At 35.1% G+C, this 19,857-nt stretch overlaps 1 pseudogene; it reads right to left on the bottom strand.

Moving 5' to 3' along the window:
* The window catches only part of LOC124899510, a 68,253-nt pseudogene extending 58,465 nt beyond the window's left edge, over window positions 1-9,788 (bottom strand).
* Between the last annotated feature and the right edge of the window lie 10,069 nt (window positions 9,789-19,857).

Below are 19,857 nucleotides of genomic sequence, written 5' to 3' on the forward strand. Positions count from 1 at the left end.
ATTCTATTTTTGCTCGCATAACGTTTCTGAATAGCATGGACAATGATATTATGAGAGAATTAATGTATGATGACGCTAAGGACATATGGTCTGCATTAAAAATTTTTTTGATCATATTTCAGTTGCTAAGTAAAGGAATCTTACTATTAACTTTGATACTTATAAGAAATGCACTGATCATATTATACGAAAGCATCTTTGCTATATGTCAAACACGGTGAATGAACTAAAAGATGTCATTCATGTGTTGACAAAAGAGCAACAACTCTAAGTTGTGATTCGCTCCCTACCTCAAAACTAAAAAAATATAAAATACACTTAACCCACCATGTTAGAATCAATACTATGAAAGATGCTAAGCATCATTTGGACCTTGAGAAGAGCCTCTCAGAGTAGACTATGTCGCTATAAGTGCGTATTTGACTAGTTCAAATTTAAAATGTGGACATGATAATAAACACAAACGTGGTGACTTTTTTCAAAAGAGGGGGAAAGAAAAATCCTAAAAAAAGCCTAAGAATAATCAACAAGGAGAGAAAAATATTTCTGCTTCAAAGAAAAAGACAAAGGTGAACATGGCTAAGCTCAAATACTATAGTTGTGAAAACAAAGGACACTTTACTCGTGATTGCCCTGAGCCTAAATAGGTACACGACCTTATTAATAATTTATATAGTGATATAAATATTTCTTGTTCTTCTTTTTAACTAAATCACTTCCTATGTAAATTGTAGACTCGGCAACCACTGAGCATATAACAATGAAAAGAGATGCTTTCGTAGATTTTTGATAAATCCCTAAAGTATCCAAATGGGTGTATATAGGAAATAACTCCAGAGAGGAAGTCAAAGGGATTGGTACCTACAAACTTGAAATGCATGATGACCAAACTCTATATCTATATGATGTACAATTTATCTCAATAATATGTCAAAATCTAGTCTCTGTCAGAATGTTAATTAAGTTAGAGTTTATTTTTTTTTCTTTCATGAATATGGTATGACTTTGAATTTGATCAAGACAAAATATAGAATTGATTATTTTTATGATCAGTTTTTATATTGAATATTGTCAAAAGTCCCAATAATATTAGTTTTTCCTTATTTACATCAACTTCAAATTGTGAGGATGATGTAAACATATGGCATTCTAGGCTTGGCCGTATTAGTCAACACAGAATGAATCACTTAGCTAAAGAAGATTTGCTTGAAACAATAGATAAAATAGATTTATCTACTTGTAAATCTTGCCTAGTCAAAAAACTATTAGAAAACCATTTTATAAAGGCACATGAGCTGATATTCCATTGCAATTAATTCATTATGCAATCTGGGGTCCAATGAATGTAAGGGAAAGACATAATGCTATTTACTTCATCACTTTTATTGATGATTTTACTCGATTTGATTATGTATATTTGATTTCTCACAAATTTGAAGTTTTGAGTTGCTTCAGTAAGTTTATGAAGTTAGTTGACAATCAATTGGATAAAAAAATTAAAGTTCTAAGCACCAATCGAGGAAGAGAGTGTTTTTCTGATGAGTTCAAATGATTATGTGATGAAAAAAAAATTCAAAGACAATTAACTACTTCTTACACTCCACAATAAAATGGTGTCGCAGAATGATAAAATCGAACCTTGTTAGAAATAGTTAGGTCAATGATGGTGCTAGAAAAATTGCCAATAACCTATTGGGGTGATGCATTGCTCACTGCTCTTTTTTGTACTTAATTGTGTCCTTTCTAAAAAAATTACAACTACGTTGTATGAGTCATTGACTAAACGAGAGTACAATTTGAAAATTTTTAGGAATTACTGTTGTGCTGCTTTTATTCATAACCCTTCTTTCTAATATAAAAAATTAAGTTCTAGGAGAAAGAAGTGTATCTTTGTAAGATACTCTAAAGAATCCAAGGGTTATGTATTCATAGGTGAACAAGATAATGGAACAATAATTGAAATTGAGTCACGTGATGCTACATTCATATAAAATGATTTTTCCAAGAGGGCGAGATAGGTTAAGACTTTAACTCTTTATAAAACATCAGTCAGACCGCTTTCATTACTGACACTCCAATGAATTTTAGTGAGAGTCATGATGATGATAATGGGTTCTTATTTCCACAAATTCTAGTGATATTGATGGTTCGAGTGAGAGTGACTTATTAATTGATAAATCAATTTTTCAATCTCAAACTTGGCGAACAAGTCATCCACAAATTTCTCAACGTCAATTTGAGATCGAAGGGAAAACATTTATAGTTACTCTATATGATAAAGAGCCAAGAAATATAAATGAGGCTCTTACATGCCCCACTAAAGAAAAATGGTTAAAAGTAATTGAGGAGGAGATGGAGTCAATGAAATCTAATCATGTTTGGGAATTGATTGATCTACCTAGAGGTTGAAAATTTATTGAAAATAAGTAGATTCTCAAAATTGAGCGTAAGGCAGATGGTAGTATTGAAAGATTTAAAGCTCACCTAATATCTATGGGGTACACACAATAGGAATGAATTGATTATGAAGAAATATTTTCACTTGTTGTATGCTTTACTTCAATAAGAGTAATTATGTCTGTAGTGTCTATGTTGGATCTTGAATTGCATCAAATGAATGTGAAAACTACATTTCTCAATGGAGAACTAGAAGAAGAAATCTATTAAACAACCTATTGATTTAGTGAAAAAAACAGAGAAAATAAAGTATGTCCATTTCGAAGGTCAATTTACAGCCTCAGACATTCTTCTAGATGATGGTACTTACGTTTTCATAATGTAATAATATAGTATGGTTTCATTATATGTCACGACTTAAACTAGGACCTGGCTGTGACGGATATCTCAAGTTCCACATGAATTGGAGATCATCCCCTTCACCTAGCCATATCAAACACATAATCTCCCAAGGTCGGATGAATTCCAAATATATAACAAGACAACATACGACAACATAAGGAAATTCAAAACATGTCTATAACCGACAACTGGTACCAGCCAAACAACTGACCAACACTGCCAAATATCCACAGTAGTCCAAACAATGCCTTCTAAATAAAGAACCAAAATTGAATATAAATTAAGTGACAGGACATGCCCTTGAATATAGCAAAAAATGAGTCTAAATAGTCTAAGACATAAGAGACCAAAACATGAAATATATACTTCCAATATCTGGAAGCTCACCACTTTGATGTCAACTCACGAGTTGATCTCAAATCCTTATCACTGAACAAGAGAAATAAAAGTATGACCAATTCCAGTATCGCATGAGGATACAACGTCCGGAGACGGTTAGCAGTTGAAGTGCAAGCATGAAATTGAAGGATAAGGTGAGCATAATGACATGGTCAATAATTCAAAATCATTTAAAACCAATACACATAATCAAATACATATACATATATATATACATATATATATATATATATATATATATATATATATTACATGTCGAGATAGGGAACAAGGCTTAACATGCTCTTTAAAACTTTAGCCTGGATTGTGTAGCTCAACCGTCATCACATGTACCCATCAGTTATATGGGCCCCAGCTCTCACCCTCTGGTCAAGTCTCAGTGCGTGTAGTCGTATGAACCAGAGAATAATCTCATATATATATGCATGTCATATACTAAGGTGACTTAAGAACCCGATCATGTGATGATTTAGGGGGAACTCAAACCTCCCTAATCACGTAAAAATAATGAGAGGGACTCGAACCTCCTTGGTCACTTTGACCTCTGCATCGATAAACGGGATTTTCACTATCGGTCACTCGGACCTCTACATTCACGACTCGATTACACGACCCCCATTAAAGCCCAATTAAAATATTTACCACATAATTCCATTTATTGAACCACAATACACATTTCGACATACATTGTTGGTATCGTCATACCAACTACACTTGCAATGTAACAACAACATACCAAAACAATTAAATCACTTGGGGAAATTCACAACCACCTTGGTTCAGTTTACAAATTCCAACCTTTTTTGTAATTAAAAACCAATTTCGCATTTTGGGGTTGGGGTCATAAACACGTCAAAAGTCACAAGTTTGGGAAAATCATAATTCCCTAGTTCATTCACTATACCCATGAACCCAAAAGTTCAAAACCATAATTAAAGCATGAAAATCATATGTAAACCATGGGAAAACATTGTTCAACAACAAGTATTCAAAACCTTAACTATTGTTATAAAACCAACATGAATATCTCATGAACAATACTTTAAAAACATGTGCTTTTATAAATTAACAACGAGGGAAGGGTAGCATACCTTAAATACAACGAAATTTAGAGAGAAATCGATCCTTAGATGACCAACTTGATGAAACCCTATCTTGACTTCCTTGAGAGAATTTAGAGAGCCTTTTGGAGTGTTTGAGAAGTTATTTAGATTTGTTTCTGAGTTCTAATGACACCCTAAAGGGGTTATAAGATGGGGTTCAATTTGGGTAAGAGGGGAAATGTCTAGAATGCCTTAACTTAAAAGCTAAAAAAGTGTTGCCATTGACTATGGGGCAACCGTTGATTCATAGCCACTCCTAATGACTCATCACTATGAGTCGTAACCAAGAAAGTCTCTAGGAACCCCACCCCCAGACTGTTGACCCTATGACTCAACTAGTGCCACTCACAATGAGACCCTACGACTCATAGGTTCTAGTCGTAGTCAACACAGAACCCAATTGGCTAAACACTCGACATCCTATGATTTGCACCCAATGACTCAGAACAACTCCTTATGGCTTATAGTGATCCACTCGTACTCAGAGCAAAGCTTAGCCACTTAATTTCTAATTTGGCTATGATTGGGTCCATAGGACCCGTCAAGACACATTACGACTCATTAGATGAGTCCCTACCATGGAAGTAAGCTTAGAACTCAGAAATTTTTTTGAGAACCAAAAACCTGAGGCATTACATCTCCCTCCTTAGGATAGTTCATCCTCAAATGGTAGGAGAAACCATTTATTAGCACGATATGACTCCACATACCACTACTTTTACCTTTAACAAAGACAAATAAAGATGCCAAGGAAATAACTATTTTCCTTAGCAAAGTTAGAAAAAAAATATGTCAAGGTATACACATACCTCAAGCATAATTATTCGGAATGAGAAACAACAACGGGTACTTGGATTTCAGGTCCTCCTCGGCTTCCTATGTAGCTTCCTCAACCTTTTGGTTCCTCCAAAGGACCTTTACCGATGCCACATCCTTGATCCGCATCCGACGAACTTGCTGATCCAAAATCTCAATTGGGACTTCCTCGTAAGACAAGAATCCAAAATACCCACCTCCTCCAAAGAAATAACCATCAAAGGATCACCCAACATTTTCTTAACATCAAAACGTGAAACAACAAATTAATGGAGCTCAAACTAGAGGGAAACTCTAATTCATATGCGATATTACCAACCCTCTTAAAAACCACATATAGACCAACATAATGGGGATTGAGCTTCCCCTTCTTACTAAACCGCATCACTCCCTTCATGGGGACACATTCAAAAATACCCAATCACCAACAATTAACTTCAACTCCCTTTACCTCACATCCACATAGGACTTTTGTCAATTTTGGGCAGCCTTAAGTCTATCCCGAATCACCTTCACTTTATCCATAGCTTGGTAAACCAAATCAAGGACAAACAACTTATTTTCACCAGCCTCAAACCACCCAATAGGAGACCTACACCTCCTACCATATAAGGCCTCAAATGAAGCCATACTAATGCTAGAGTGATAACTGTTATTGTAGGCAAATTCTATGAGAGGAAGGTGGTCAACCCAACCACCCCTAAAATCAAATACACAAACTCGAAGCATATCTTCCAAGACCTGAATTATCCTTTCTACTTGCCCTTTCGTCTATGGATGGAAAGCGATACTAAGGAGTACCTTAGTCCCCAAACCTCGCTGGAATGACCACTAAAAGTGAGATGAGAACTGAGTATCCTGATTAGATATGATGGAAACCAGAGTACCATGCAACTTCACGATCTCTTCAATGAATAACTTGGCTTAATCCTTAGAAGAGAAATTAGTCCTCACTGGCAAAAAGTGAGCAGAGTTAGTCATCCTATCCACAATGATCTAAATCAAATCAAATTGCTGGCAAGATCATGAAAGACCGATAACAAAGTCCATATTAATTATCTCCTATTTCCACACCCGTAGTTCAATCTCTTGAATCAACCCATCGGGCCTCAAGTGCTCTATCTTTAGTTGTTGACACACTATGCACTTAGCCATAAAATTGGCCACATCCCACTTCATATTATTCGACCAATAAATTTCCTTGATATTATAAAACATTTTTGTCGAACTAGGATTAATAGTATAATGCGACTGATGAGCTTCAGCCAAAATTCTTTCTCACAACCCATCAACATCGAGAACACACAGTCAACCTTGGTACCTCAAGATACCATCACAACCAATCTCAAAAACTATTACTTTATGCCTACTTACATTATTCTTGATTTGCATCAGAATAAGATCCAACACTTGTTTCTCCATTACTTTAGCACAAAGAGATAACTTTGCGACCTCTTGAACAATTACACCACCATCCTTGGAATCCAAGAGACGGACGCCTAGATTAGCCAAATGGTGAATATCCTTCACTAAATCCCATTTCTCCTCATCCACGTAAGACAAGCTTCTCATGGACAACCTGCTAAGAGCAACAACAACGATGTTATCTTTACCTGGATGATATTAGAGACTCATGTAGTTCTTTAGAAACAGAAGCCACATCCTTTGCCTGAGATTCAATTCTTTCTAGGTGAACATGTATTGCAGGCTCTTATGATCAGAATAAAGATCAGCATAGACCCTATACAAATAATGCCGCTAGATCTTTAATGCAAACACCACAACTAAAAATTCCAAATTATAGGTCGAATAAGTCTTCTCATAAACTTTCAACTGTGTAGAAGCATAAGCAACCACCTTGCCATGCTGCATCAGCACACAACCCAGCCCTACCTGAGATACATTACAGTAGACAACAAAACCATTAGTTCCATCGGGTAGAGTCAAGAAGAGTCAAAGTTAACTTATCCTTTAACTTCTCAAAACTACCCTCACAAACATCAGACCACAAGAATTTCATCTTCTTCTGAGTTAACTTAGTCAACGGGGCCGCAATAGAGGAGAAACTTTCCACAAACCTTCTATATAGCTGGCTAAACCCAAGAAGCTCCGAATATCAGATGGAGTCGTAGGTTTAGGACACTTCTTAACCACTATAAACTTTTATGGATCCACCATGATCCCTTCATTAGAAACAACATAACCCAAATAAGTCACAATATTTAACCAGAACTCATACTTAGAAAGCTTTGAATACAAACACTAATTCTTTAGGGTCTGCAACACAAAGCGAAGGTGATCAGCATAATCCCCCTCACTCTTGGAATATATCAAAGTATTTTTTATAAAGAAAATAAAAAATGAGTCCAAGAATTAATAGAAAATCCAATTCATAAGATCCATAACAAAAGTCGAGGATTGGTCAAACCAAAAGACCTTACCAAGAACTTAAAATGCCGTACCAAGTTTGAAAAATAGTCTTAGGGATATACGCATTCCTAATCTTCAACTAATGGTACCTTGATCGAAGATCAATCTTGGAAAACAACTTAGCACCCTGAAGCTGATCAAAGAGATCATCAATCCTTGAAATTGGATGCTTATTCTCCAAAGTTATTTTATTCAATTGATGGTAATCAATACACATCCGAAGGGAACCATCCTTATTACGCACAAAAAGCATGATAGTACCCCACAGAGACATACTAGGGGGGATAAAACCCTTGTTAAGAAGATCTTTTAGCTACTCTTTAAGTTCCTTCAACTCAGTCGGAGCCATCCAATAAGAAGTGATAGAAATAAGATGAGTGTACAAAAGAAGATCTATCCCAAAATCAATATCCCTATCGAGAGGTACACCAGAAAGATCATCAGGGAATACCTTAGAGAATTCACAGACCACAAAGACAGTCTGCAAAGAAGGATCTTTAAATCTAAAACCATTAACATGCACTAAGCAATAGAGGCACCCTTTGGAAACCAATTTCTAGGCTCTAATATACGAGATGAACCTTTCCTTAGGTACTAGGGAACTACCTTCCTATTCGATTATTAGCTAATTTGGGAAATGGAAACACACCCTTCAGGTCTGATAATAAAGAGACACATAGCATGAATGCAGCCAATCCATCCCCAAAATCATATCAACGTCTAATATGTCCAACTCTATCAGATCCACCAAGGTCTCCATACCATGAACTAACATCGCATAACCCCTACAAGACCTTCTACTCACAATAGAGCTACCTACCAAGGTGGATACCAAAAAGGGGTATGAAATACACTTAGGATCAAAACCAAAATAGATTGCCACATAAGAGGTCATATAAGAGAGAGTAGACCTAGAATCAAGTAGATAATATACATCATGAGAAAAGAGTTTAAGCGTACTAGTAACAACATCGAGGGATGTCTCAGAATCCTGGCAAGTGGTAAGAGCATATAGATAGTTTCGACCAGTGTCAGCGCCTGGAGCAGATAAAGTGGTAATAGCAATCTTTTTTGCCCCAAAAGAAATGTTAGATGGACAATCACTCTATAGATGGCCAGTTTAAGCATATTTAAAGCATATTTTCCTTTCTTTCTCATAAAAACCATGATGCACCTGACCATAAAATCTTAAAAGAGGTTATGATAGAGCTTAATGAGCACTAGCTTATGACTGGGCTCTTAGTGCTCTAAACCTACTATAATTCTGAGAACGATGGTCACCCGATGTCTTTGGATAAAAAGCACTATCCATAAAGTTGGAACTAAAATTGGCCCACTTCTTCTTAGATCACTTTCCACAATCTCTACCACTCTACTACTGACCTCTATCCTGATTTAAATAGTAAAACTTCTTACTTTACCTTTCACTCATCTCTATTTGCTTCTTATTTTCTTCTCCACTTGTTGTATATACACCACAAGTCTTGAGATGTCTATATCCTCATTCAAAAAGGCAGCTTTGCCCTCTAAGATCAACTCATGAGACAACCTAAAAGCAAACTTTATCATTATAGCCCTCATGCTAGACACCAATTCAAGAGCATAATGCAAAAACTAATGAAACTTCAAGGCATACTCCTTTACTGACATCCTTCCTTGATTTAGATTCACAAATTCCTTAGCCTTTACCTTTCTGAACTCCTGGGGAAATAAGTGGCTAAGGAAGTACTAGAAAAATCATCCCACAAAGTAGACTCAACATCATCTTCTTTAGATAGGTCCAAATCCTTATACCATTGTTATGTTATATCCTTGAACTAATAAGCAACAAACTTTACACCCTTCACATCAGTATCATGCATCATACAGAAGATCTTTTCCATTTCATCAATAAAGTTTTGAGCATCTTTCGTAACTTTAGAACTACTAAAAATAGGAGGACTCAATCTCATAAATTAGCCAACCCTAGTGGCCTCAGATTATAGAGCAATAGAAGCAACACGCTTAGTCTGGGATGCCACCAACTGGGTAAGTAAATGAATTAACTGGTAAAACTCAGCATTAGACACATTAGCTCGAGGTGCCTGAAGAGGGATAGAGGGAATCGATGAATCCATTAAGGCAATCAGAAGCAGCAACCCTATATCGGGTTTGAACTCCAAGAGTTAAACGAGCTACATCCACATTGTCCTCAGAAAGGACAAAAGAGTTACCACGGGTATCAGATCTTCTAGGAGGCATAATCTAAAAAGCAAATACACAAAAATTAGAAGAGATTCAAGACCTTAGACTCTATAGCTTGAAGTAGAAAAACAAGAAAGGGAAATATTCCAAAGTGCCTTGTAGCCTATCCTTTATAAGTGTGGCACTCTACACACCCACAAATGAAACTCTATTTGACTCGACTTTATTGGACACCCAATAATACCAAACCTGGGCTCTGATACTATCTTTATCGCAACCCAAACCAGGGCCTGGGTGTGATGGGTATCTAAAGTCCTATGTGGAATGGATATCACCCTCTGTACCTAACCAAACAAAATATATCATCTTCCAAGGTTACATAAATTTCAAACGTATAACAAGACAACATGCAACAACTTAAGAAAATTCAAAACATGTCTATAACCAATGATCGATAACTAGACAAACAACTGACTAACACTGCCCAATATCTATAATAGTTCAAATAAAGCCTTCTAAGCAAAGAACCAAAACTAAATATCAATGAAGTGTTGGTACATGCCCCAGACTATAGCCAAAAATGAGTCTAAGCAGTCTGAGACTTAAGAGATCAAAACATGAAATATCGACTCTCCATGCATGGAAGTTCCCCACTTTGATGTCAACTCACAAGCTGATCCCAAATCCTAATCACTAAGCAGGAGGAGTAGAAATAAGACCAATTCTAGCATCTCATGGGGATACAACATTTAAAAACGGTTAGCAGTTGGGGCGCTAGCATGAAACTCAGGGATAAGGTTAACATAATAACATGGTCAATAATTCAAAATCATTCAAAACTAATGCATATAATCAAATGTATACGTATATATATTACGTATCGGGCTAGGGAACAAGGCTTAACATGTACTTTAAAACTTAGGCCTGGATTATGTAGCTCAATCGTCATAACATGTACCCACAAGCTATATGAGCCCCAGCTCTCACCCCCTGGTTGGGCCCCAGTATGTGTAGCTGCGCACAAACAAAAGAATAATCTCATATACATGCATGAGGAACTCGAACCTTCCAATTATATACTAAGGTAAATTAAGAACCCGATCATGTGATGATTTATGGGGGACTCAAACCTCCATAATGATGTAATAATAATGAGGGGGACTCAAACCTTCCTGTTTACTTTGACCCATATGTTGGCAAATACAGTTTCTAGTATCGATTACTTGAACCTCCACTTTCATGACTCAGCTATACAACCCTCATTAAAGCCTGATTAAAATATTTATCACATAATCTCATTCATTGAACAATAATACACATTTAGGCATACATTATTGGTATCATATACCAATTATACTTGCAAGGTAACAACAATATGCCTAAACAATTACATCACTTGGGGAAATTCACAACCCCCTTGGTTAAATTTTACAATTCCAATATTTATCATTATTAAAAACTAATTTCACATTATGGGGTTGGGGTCATAACCATTTCAAAAGTCAGAAGTTTGGGAAAATCACAATCCCCTAGTTCATTCACCATTCCCATGCACCCACAAGTTCAAAATCATAATTAAAGTATGGAAAATTATATGTAAACCATGAGAAAACATTGTTCAACAACAAGCATTCAAAACCCTCAACTATTGGTACAAAACCAACATGAATATCTCTTGAACAATACTTTAAAATATGTGATTTTAACAAATTAACAAAGAGAGAAGATTAACATGCCTTAAATACCACAAAATTTGGAGAGAAATCGACCTCTGAGATCTTAGATTACTATCTTGATAAAACCCTAGCTTGACTTGCTTGAGGGAATTTAGAGAGCCTTTTAGTGTGTTTGAGAAGTTACTTAGATTTGTTTCTGAGTGCCAATGACACCATAAAGGGGTATAAGACGTGGGTTTCACTTTGGTTAAGAGGAAAAATATCTAGAATACTCTTAACTTAAGAGTTGTAAAAGTGCCGCCATTGACTATGGGTCAATCGTTGACTCATAGTCACTCCTTATGACTCGTCACCATGAGTCATAACCAAGATAGTCTCTAGGACCCACCACACACTGTTTTCTCTATGATTAAACTGGTACCACTCATAATGAGACCCTATAACTCATAGGGTCCAGTCGTAGTCAACACAAAACCCAATTAGGTAAACACTGCACATCTTATGATTTGAACCCTATGACTCGTAATAAGTCCTTATAGCTCATAGTTAGCCACTCATACTCAGAGCAGAACTTAGCCGCTTAATTTCTAATTTGGTTATGATTGGGTCCATAAGACCCATCAAGATAAATTATGACTCGTTAGATGAGTCATTGCCACGGAAAAAAGCTCAGAACTTAGAAAATTTTTAGAGGACCAAAAACACGAGGCATTGCATTATAATTCATGAAGATCTTTTTGTATATATCAAAAGATCCAAGGATGAATTTGTGATCTTAACTTTTATAAATGACATAATTAAAGCTGCAAGTGACATCGAGTATGTCAAAAAAGTAAAAAAATGGTTATCATGTACTTTTGATATGAAAGACATGGGTGAAACGTCATACATTCTTGGGGTTAAGATTTCAAGAGATCATTCAAAGAGATTTTTGCCTCGTTCATAAGAACCTTACAATAAGAAAGTTCTTAAAAACTTCAATATGCAAGATTCCAAATCTATAAACACTCTAGTTTCTAAAAGTGAAGCTTTAAACTAAAGGATGTGCCCTTAGACTCACAAGAGAAGGAAAAAATGAGTAAGGTTCGTTATGCCAACACAGCCGAAAGTCTAATGTATGTTATAATATGTACTAGACTTGATATTTGTTATATCATACAATTAGTTAGTAGATATTAATCTGATCCAAGACCGCAATATTGAAAAACAGTTAAAAAGATATTGAGGTATATCAAAGTCATAGCCAATTATTCCTTATGTTATCAAGGAAATGATCTATAACTCAAAGCCTACATTGATGTTGATTAGGAAAGAGATTAAATGAGACCTCTACATATGCATTCTTGCTTAATAATGATGTCATAATATGGAATAGCAAGAAGTAGTCATGTATAGTCTTATCTATGATGAAAGGTGAATTTGTTGCACTTTCATCTATTGTGCAAGAAGTTGTTTGGCTTGAATATTTTTTGGTCCACTTTGGTTTGTATAACAATGTTGCTGAATCTATCATAATTAATTGTGATAATCAAGCTATAATAGCCTACACAAAGGATTCAAAGTATCATGGAAATATGAAACATCTTGACATAAAGTATAATTTTGTAAGAGACATGGTTGTACAAAAGGAAGTGAACATGAAATATATATCTATACATCAAATCATAGCAGATCCTTATCAATAACATATGATTTTTATGAAAGGCATGTAAAGTCATTGAACTTACATAGATGATGATGTATTTAATTTTTTCCCCAATAACATTCATGTAAATTCACATTATTGAGGTTAATGCTGCTTTATGACTAATTTTTCATCTTGTTGGTATATGTACATATATCATCTTTTATGTGGTGTACATAAATTTCAATAATAAAAAGTATGTCACATAGATAAAAGGATTAATCTATTCATACAAGCAATCACCTTTATTGTCTAAGTGACAAGTAGTAGAGATGAAATAGTTATAAACTTATTATTGTTAGAAGTGATGATAAAAAAAAGCTGAAAGTTTATAATTAGAATATCATTTGTTAGGTTTCTTTTTAATCATATGTGAATAAAATGAGTTAGTCTGTGTATAATGCTAGATGTAAGTTTTGAAGAATAAAATGATTGAGTAGATTTGTAAACTTAAAGTTAGACATGAATTGTCTGAACTATCATCTGCACAATATTTAGTTTATAAAAGACATACACTCCATGGGAAATGAGTCAATACTATGATACATGTTTTATACCATGTATACATAAAGTGACCAAAAAGGGTGATACAAGTTTAGTCACTACTTACTATCACGTAAGCCCTGAAAATTATAAGTAATTTTTCACATTGTACCCTCATAGAATTAATCAGTTTCTTGAGATTTAATTTGATATTTTCTATCTTCGTATGTTGTCAAGAGATCATGATTGATTTGGTTTGGAGGTATATTTCTAGAAAAGCATATCATGTTGAGATTAAGAGATCTTGAGATGGGGAATATCATTGAGTATTATCACATTAATTGTGTTCATTGACATCATTCTTTATGTTTGTTTGTGAGATAAGTACATAATCATGAACTCAAAATTAAAAAAAAAATGATTAGAAATATGAATATGATAAATGATCTCGGTACTGCATACTATAATCTACTCTAAGTTTCATTGATTGAGATGATGTATATTTCTAACAGATGATGGCAACGAACCTCTCGAAGTATGCACTGATCATTCGATCTAGCCATTAAGTATGAAAGTTACAAAATAGGAATAAGAGTTGACTTGCTATATGTGAGTGGAAGAAGAAGGAAACTAGATCAGATCACCCAAGTGGATTAACACGGATCCATATCTAGAGTTTTTTTAAATAGAAACAGCGACTCTATTCACTCTCCCTAGAAAAACATACATAAAAAGATATGAAAAAACATTCTTCTCCTTCTTCCTACTCCAATACCTTTGAAGTTCCATAGAAGATTTTTTTGAAGATTTCTTCTCCCAAAGGTGTTGGAATAAACTTTTGTAATAGGTACATGATTATAGATTGTGATCTTTTGATGTAGTTATACATGTGATTGCATTATTAGACTTGTGAAACAAACTCAATGGTCCTTCAAACTATGTGTTTGATTAGATTCTTCAATAATTTTAAGATACAACTATGCAAACTCAACTTTACCTGAGTCAAATTTTTTTAAAAATAACCTCTTTATCTCCATGGGGTAGGGGTAAGATCAATGTGCACTTTGCTCTATCCTTGTCCTACATTAATATCAATAGTATGAAATTTTAAAAAAGTATTATCGCAACCTCATGTATAAAACTATCAAAAAAGAAATAATGATAGATACATATTCTAATTTCTTAAAAATAAAAGTTTTTATTTGAACAAAACTTAAACCATAGACTTGCAATAACTTAATTTGATGAACCTTCCCTTTTTATGTATTTTAACCCTTTTGCCCCTCTTTGTGGTTTCTATATATTATTTTTAAAGTATTGGGATAGTTATCATAATCCCCAATGTGATTCAAAATGATTTATGGGAGTTGTAGTTTTCAGAGGTTGGAAAGTCTTTATAGTTGACTTTGATCAATTTTTATTATTTTGTATGTTGAATGGCAAAATGTACTTCGCCAGTAGATCTGAAATGTCAATCTTGAATTGGTAGCATAGTTGGTTCTATTTTATGGCTTTTGGATCTCATTTTGACCCTTGATTTGGAAATTTGTGAAATTGGATCTCGAAAGTCAATTTTGTGAAGACAATCTCTTTTCAAAAATTTGATGTCGTCATAAGTCTAGAATATTAAATTTAATCTAGTAGCATATTTTGTTTGCATTCCCTGGATTTCGAACAAATCCTGAGGGGTTGATCGGAAACTTTGCAACTTAGCAAAGTTGTTCATACAATGAAAAATCTGGTGCAGTCACTTTAGCTGTCAAGGGATCGCTAAAATGGTAGCCGCTTAAGTGGCCAAGACACCGCTTTAGCAGACCCTGACAGTCTGAGAAACTACCGCTAAAGTGGACACTTAACAACTTTAGTGGTCTCCACTTTAGTGGTATGGGGTTACTTTAGTAGACCAAGACAATTGGGTTGGACCGCTAAAGTAGTCAGCGCACGCTTAAGCAATCACCGCTTAAGCGGTAATTTGACCGCTAGCGATCATAGTCGGGAGGATATAATAAATCCTCCTTCTCAATTTTTTTTATTTTTGGGATTTTGAGCTTTGAGTTAAGATGTTGTTTGACGAGTTCTTCCATTTTTTATCTTGGGTAAGATCTAAATTACTATTTCAATTATTTTACTTTGACTATGTTGTTTGAAATCCTTTTTAATTGTGATTTTAAATTGAAAGTCGGGGATTTATGTCCAAAAGGCCTAAATTGTATTTCTTCAATTTAAACTCAATTTTTAATCCATTTTCACTTGAGTTTTCTCCTATTGCTTCCTTTAATCATGGTTAAGGTTTTTATAAATAAAATTTTAATTTTACCCCTTCTTTTTGAAAACCCATTTCGAGGGTCCTTTTTGACCTAGACTTAAAAATAGGCAACATAGATATCATTGGATTTCTTTTAATGTGTATATTCTATATTTAAATATTTTAATTGATTTTGAGGCTATTCGAGAGGGGAAAGCTCCATACTGAAAGACTTAGGGCTTGGGTTTTTATGTCACAAGGTAGGTTATGCCTTAATTTTCTTCAGACTGGATTGGATAGTTAATATTTATATAAAATCATGCTACAGGTATGGGTAATAATCATGGAAGTAATAGTAGTACTGTTGTGTACTCGTGTGGGGTCTTACATTATTGTTGTTAGTGATTTGAGCAGATATTTTCTATGTGTTGCCCACGTTAGGCCTTATTTGATATTATTTGTATCACTTATGCATTGGTTGTTTCCTTCATGACAGAATAGCAAGTTGGGGGTTAAAGTGATATTGCCTTACATGCATATTTATTCCTATATGATACATTGCTTATACCAAGCCATGGATGGTTGACTTATTGAGTAGATTTGTGAGCTCAAATGTGCATATATTGAATAGCTTCAAGATATTCATATTGATTTGATTGTGCCATTACATCCTTATATCATACACACATTCATGAGACATTGATACTATTGAGGAAATATTATTTTTGACGGAAATAAGACACTTTTACAAAACCCTCTGCGGTAGTCTAAGAATAAAAAAAGAGATATGAATATTGAGATTAGGATTGAGTATTGATATAGTATATGGGTTGTAAACCCCCCATGAGTCCTATCTGTAAGCACCGAGGCTCGATAGGTGTATACGAAGGTTATGCGATAACCTTAATCATATCACAGCATGACCATTATCATTATTCCATTTTATATATTATGCATCTGCTGTGTTGTGATTCTGTTCGTTATTTATTGCATATATAACTTGTTTCTTTTACATACACATTTATTTATTTATGTACTATATATTTAGACCTGTTAGTGGAGATGACATAAGCTACCGTTTCGAATATTTTTTATTGCATGTGATGTGGTCATAATATGTATTTATATACCTTATTTTCTACTTCTCTCAGTTGGCCTATGATACCTATTAAGTACAAGTGGACCATACTCACCCCTAATATACCCTTTTGATGCAGATTTAGGTATGAGTGCATCACACGATAGCTGAGATTGTGTGTTGGATATCAATACATTTGAATTAGTGACCGCCCTATTCTTTCAAAGTTGACCACAAACCTCCTTTTATCTAGTTGATGTCTTTATTTGTATTTAGAGACAGAATTGAAGATTTTGAATTTTAGTTGTATTTTTCTAGTTTTTGAGTTGTATTCAGATTGCTCTTACTCTAAGACATCAGGTTTTGAGATAGTTTATGATATTATTGTTATTAGAACTTTTGATATTATTGTGTATGTATGGTCTGACTTCACTCTAGAAGCCTCGCTTTGGGTATTGTATTATATTTTCTTCTTACTTATTAGTATGGGTACTTGGCTCACTTGTCAAGGCTTAGCCGCTATAAGTGTTATCATGACCTTAGTTTTTGGGTCGTGACAAATTGGTACTGATAAGCCAGGATTATCGATCTCATCAAGGTAAGGACATGGTGTCTGGTAGAGTTTCGCATATTGATACGTAGGCGTCTATATCAATATTTGAGAGGCTATAAGATATATTTATAAAACATCCTTATTTTATTCCTTATCGTGTGGGTTTTTCATATCCTATATTCTAAACTATGTTTCACTTTATTCTACACAGATCATGAGGACTAGATCCTATGAGGCTAAGGATACTGATTTAGCATCTGAGGAGGCAGCCCAATGTAGGGATGTTCATAGGTCACGAACGGGCAAGAGGATCTGCCATTTTCAAAGGTAGTACAGGGGGATCTCCCCTGAGCCCAAGGTTGAGCGTGCTAGAGATATGAGTCCAACTCAGGTTCCACAGAGTACTACTACCCTGGAAGGGTTTATTAATTTATTTGCTAACTTTTTCAAAGGGGGTTCCTATAAGTGCACCTGGTATTTATCTAGCTCCAATTGTACCTCTATTTGTGCTAGAGTCTGCTTGTAGTTTTATTTTGTTTCGAGTATAGTTCTTTCATCGGTATTGATATCTTTTTATGGTATTGTACATGCTTCAAGTGTTGTTCCTCCTTCTCAACCAATATTTGAGTATGGTATTTTGAGTTCAGGAGTTCAACCTTCATCTATGTGTCCCCTCAGGTAGGATCACAGTCGGTCAAATTCATTATTTCTCTTATTTCTTTGGGTCCTATTATGTCTTCTAAGGATCAGAAGAAGTTTGAGAGATTTACTCACTTGGGTTTACCCAAGTTTAGTGGTGTTATGGACAAGGATGCCTACGAGTTCTTGATTGATTACCAGGAGAAGTTTTATAACCTTGGATCTCTTGAGTCGTATGGAGTTGGTCACACCATCTATCAGTTAAGAGATATAGAAAGAGTTTGGTGGATGTCACTTGTTAGTTTCTAACCCCTTAATTCGCTAGAAATGACTAGATATCAATTTTCTAAGGCCTTTTTGGACAGGTTTGTGCCCTACAGTTTGAGGGATCAGATGATAGACAAGTTTGATTACTTGAAGCTGGGATTTATGACTGTCACTGAGTATGAGTCATATTTCTAAGCCTCGTCTAGATATTCTATTACAAGATTGTTATCGAGTCTGAGAAGATTCAAAAGTTTGTGAAGGAATTGGATACTATGTTTTAGTTGGATACTACCCAAATGGTGGTGTCAGGGGTATCATTTTAGAGTATAGCAGATGATGCAAAAATGACTGAGGCTATTCTATACTCTACTCAAGGAGATGCCAAAAAGGTGGGCCATCAGGGCGAGTTTAATGGTCACACTCTTTGAGGTTGAAATTTTAGAGGTTTCCAAAGGTACCATGGTAGACCAGTATAGGTAGATTTATAAGCTTTAAGTCCATCAATTATGGGTAGTCAAACATCATCCTAGGTTGTTCGTTTTAACTCAGCCGCATCTCCTTAGATTGAGTTGCACTACAGAGGTTGCTATGTGTGTGATGAGTTTGGTCATGTTGCCAAGGATTGACCACACCATATTTTTAGGCCTACTTCTATATGAATAATAAGAGGTGACCCTCTGGATGTTAGAGGTCTACTAGGGGTGCGCGACATAGAGATAGTGGTACCGTAGTAATGGTCATGGGGCTTATCAGTCCGATAGTAGACATAGACAGTGCTATGATATACCCTCTAGACCTAAGGTATAAGCTTTTGATGTTATTCTCATAGATAACATCCTAATTTGATTCAGATCTGTATTTATTTTATTTGATTCGGGATCGACTTTCTCTTATGTGTCTACATATTTTGCTTCTAATTTTGATTCTACTTGTGAGCCTCTTGCCATGCCTCTTCATGTATTTACCCTCGTAAGAGAATCTTTAGTGGTGGTAGGTGCACCAATTTTGTATTATGACCTTTACTGGGCATGCGACTTGGGTAGATCTAATCATTCTAGATATAGTAGATTTTGATGTCATCTTGGGTATAAATTGGTTAGCTCCCTATCACGCTATTCTAGATTATTATACTAAGATCGTGACTTTATCTTTGTCGGGTGTGTCAAGGATAGCTTAGAAGTGTATGCTTTGTTCGGGTTCAAAGTGAGTTATTAACTTTCTACTTGATCGTCGCTTGGTAAAGAGGGGATGTTTGTCTTATTTGGCATATATTCATGATACTTGTGTTGCTTCACCGTCTCCTTTAGATTCTGTTTATATTGTTCGTGATTTCATGGATTTTTTTCTATGGATTTTCTTGGTATGCCTCCGAATTGTGATATTGACTTTACAATTGAAGTTAAGATGGGCACCAAGCTTATTTCTATTCCTCTTTATAGGATTACCCCACTAGAGTTGAAGGAATTGAAGGATCAGTTGTAGGAATTATTGGATAAGTGAT

This window comes from Capsicum annuum, chromosome 6 (genome assembly GCF_002878395.1).
Source record: "Capsicum annuum cultivar UCD-10X-F1 chromosome 6, UCD10Xv1.1, whole genome shotgun sequence".
NCBI classification, from domain to species: domain Eukaryota; kingdom Viridiplantae; phylum Streptophyta; class Magnoliopsida; order Solanales; family Solanaceae; genus Capsicum; species Capsicum annuum.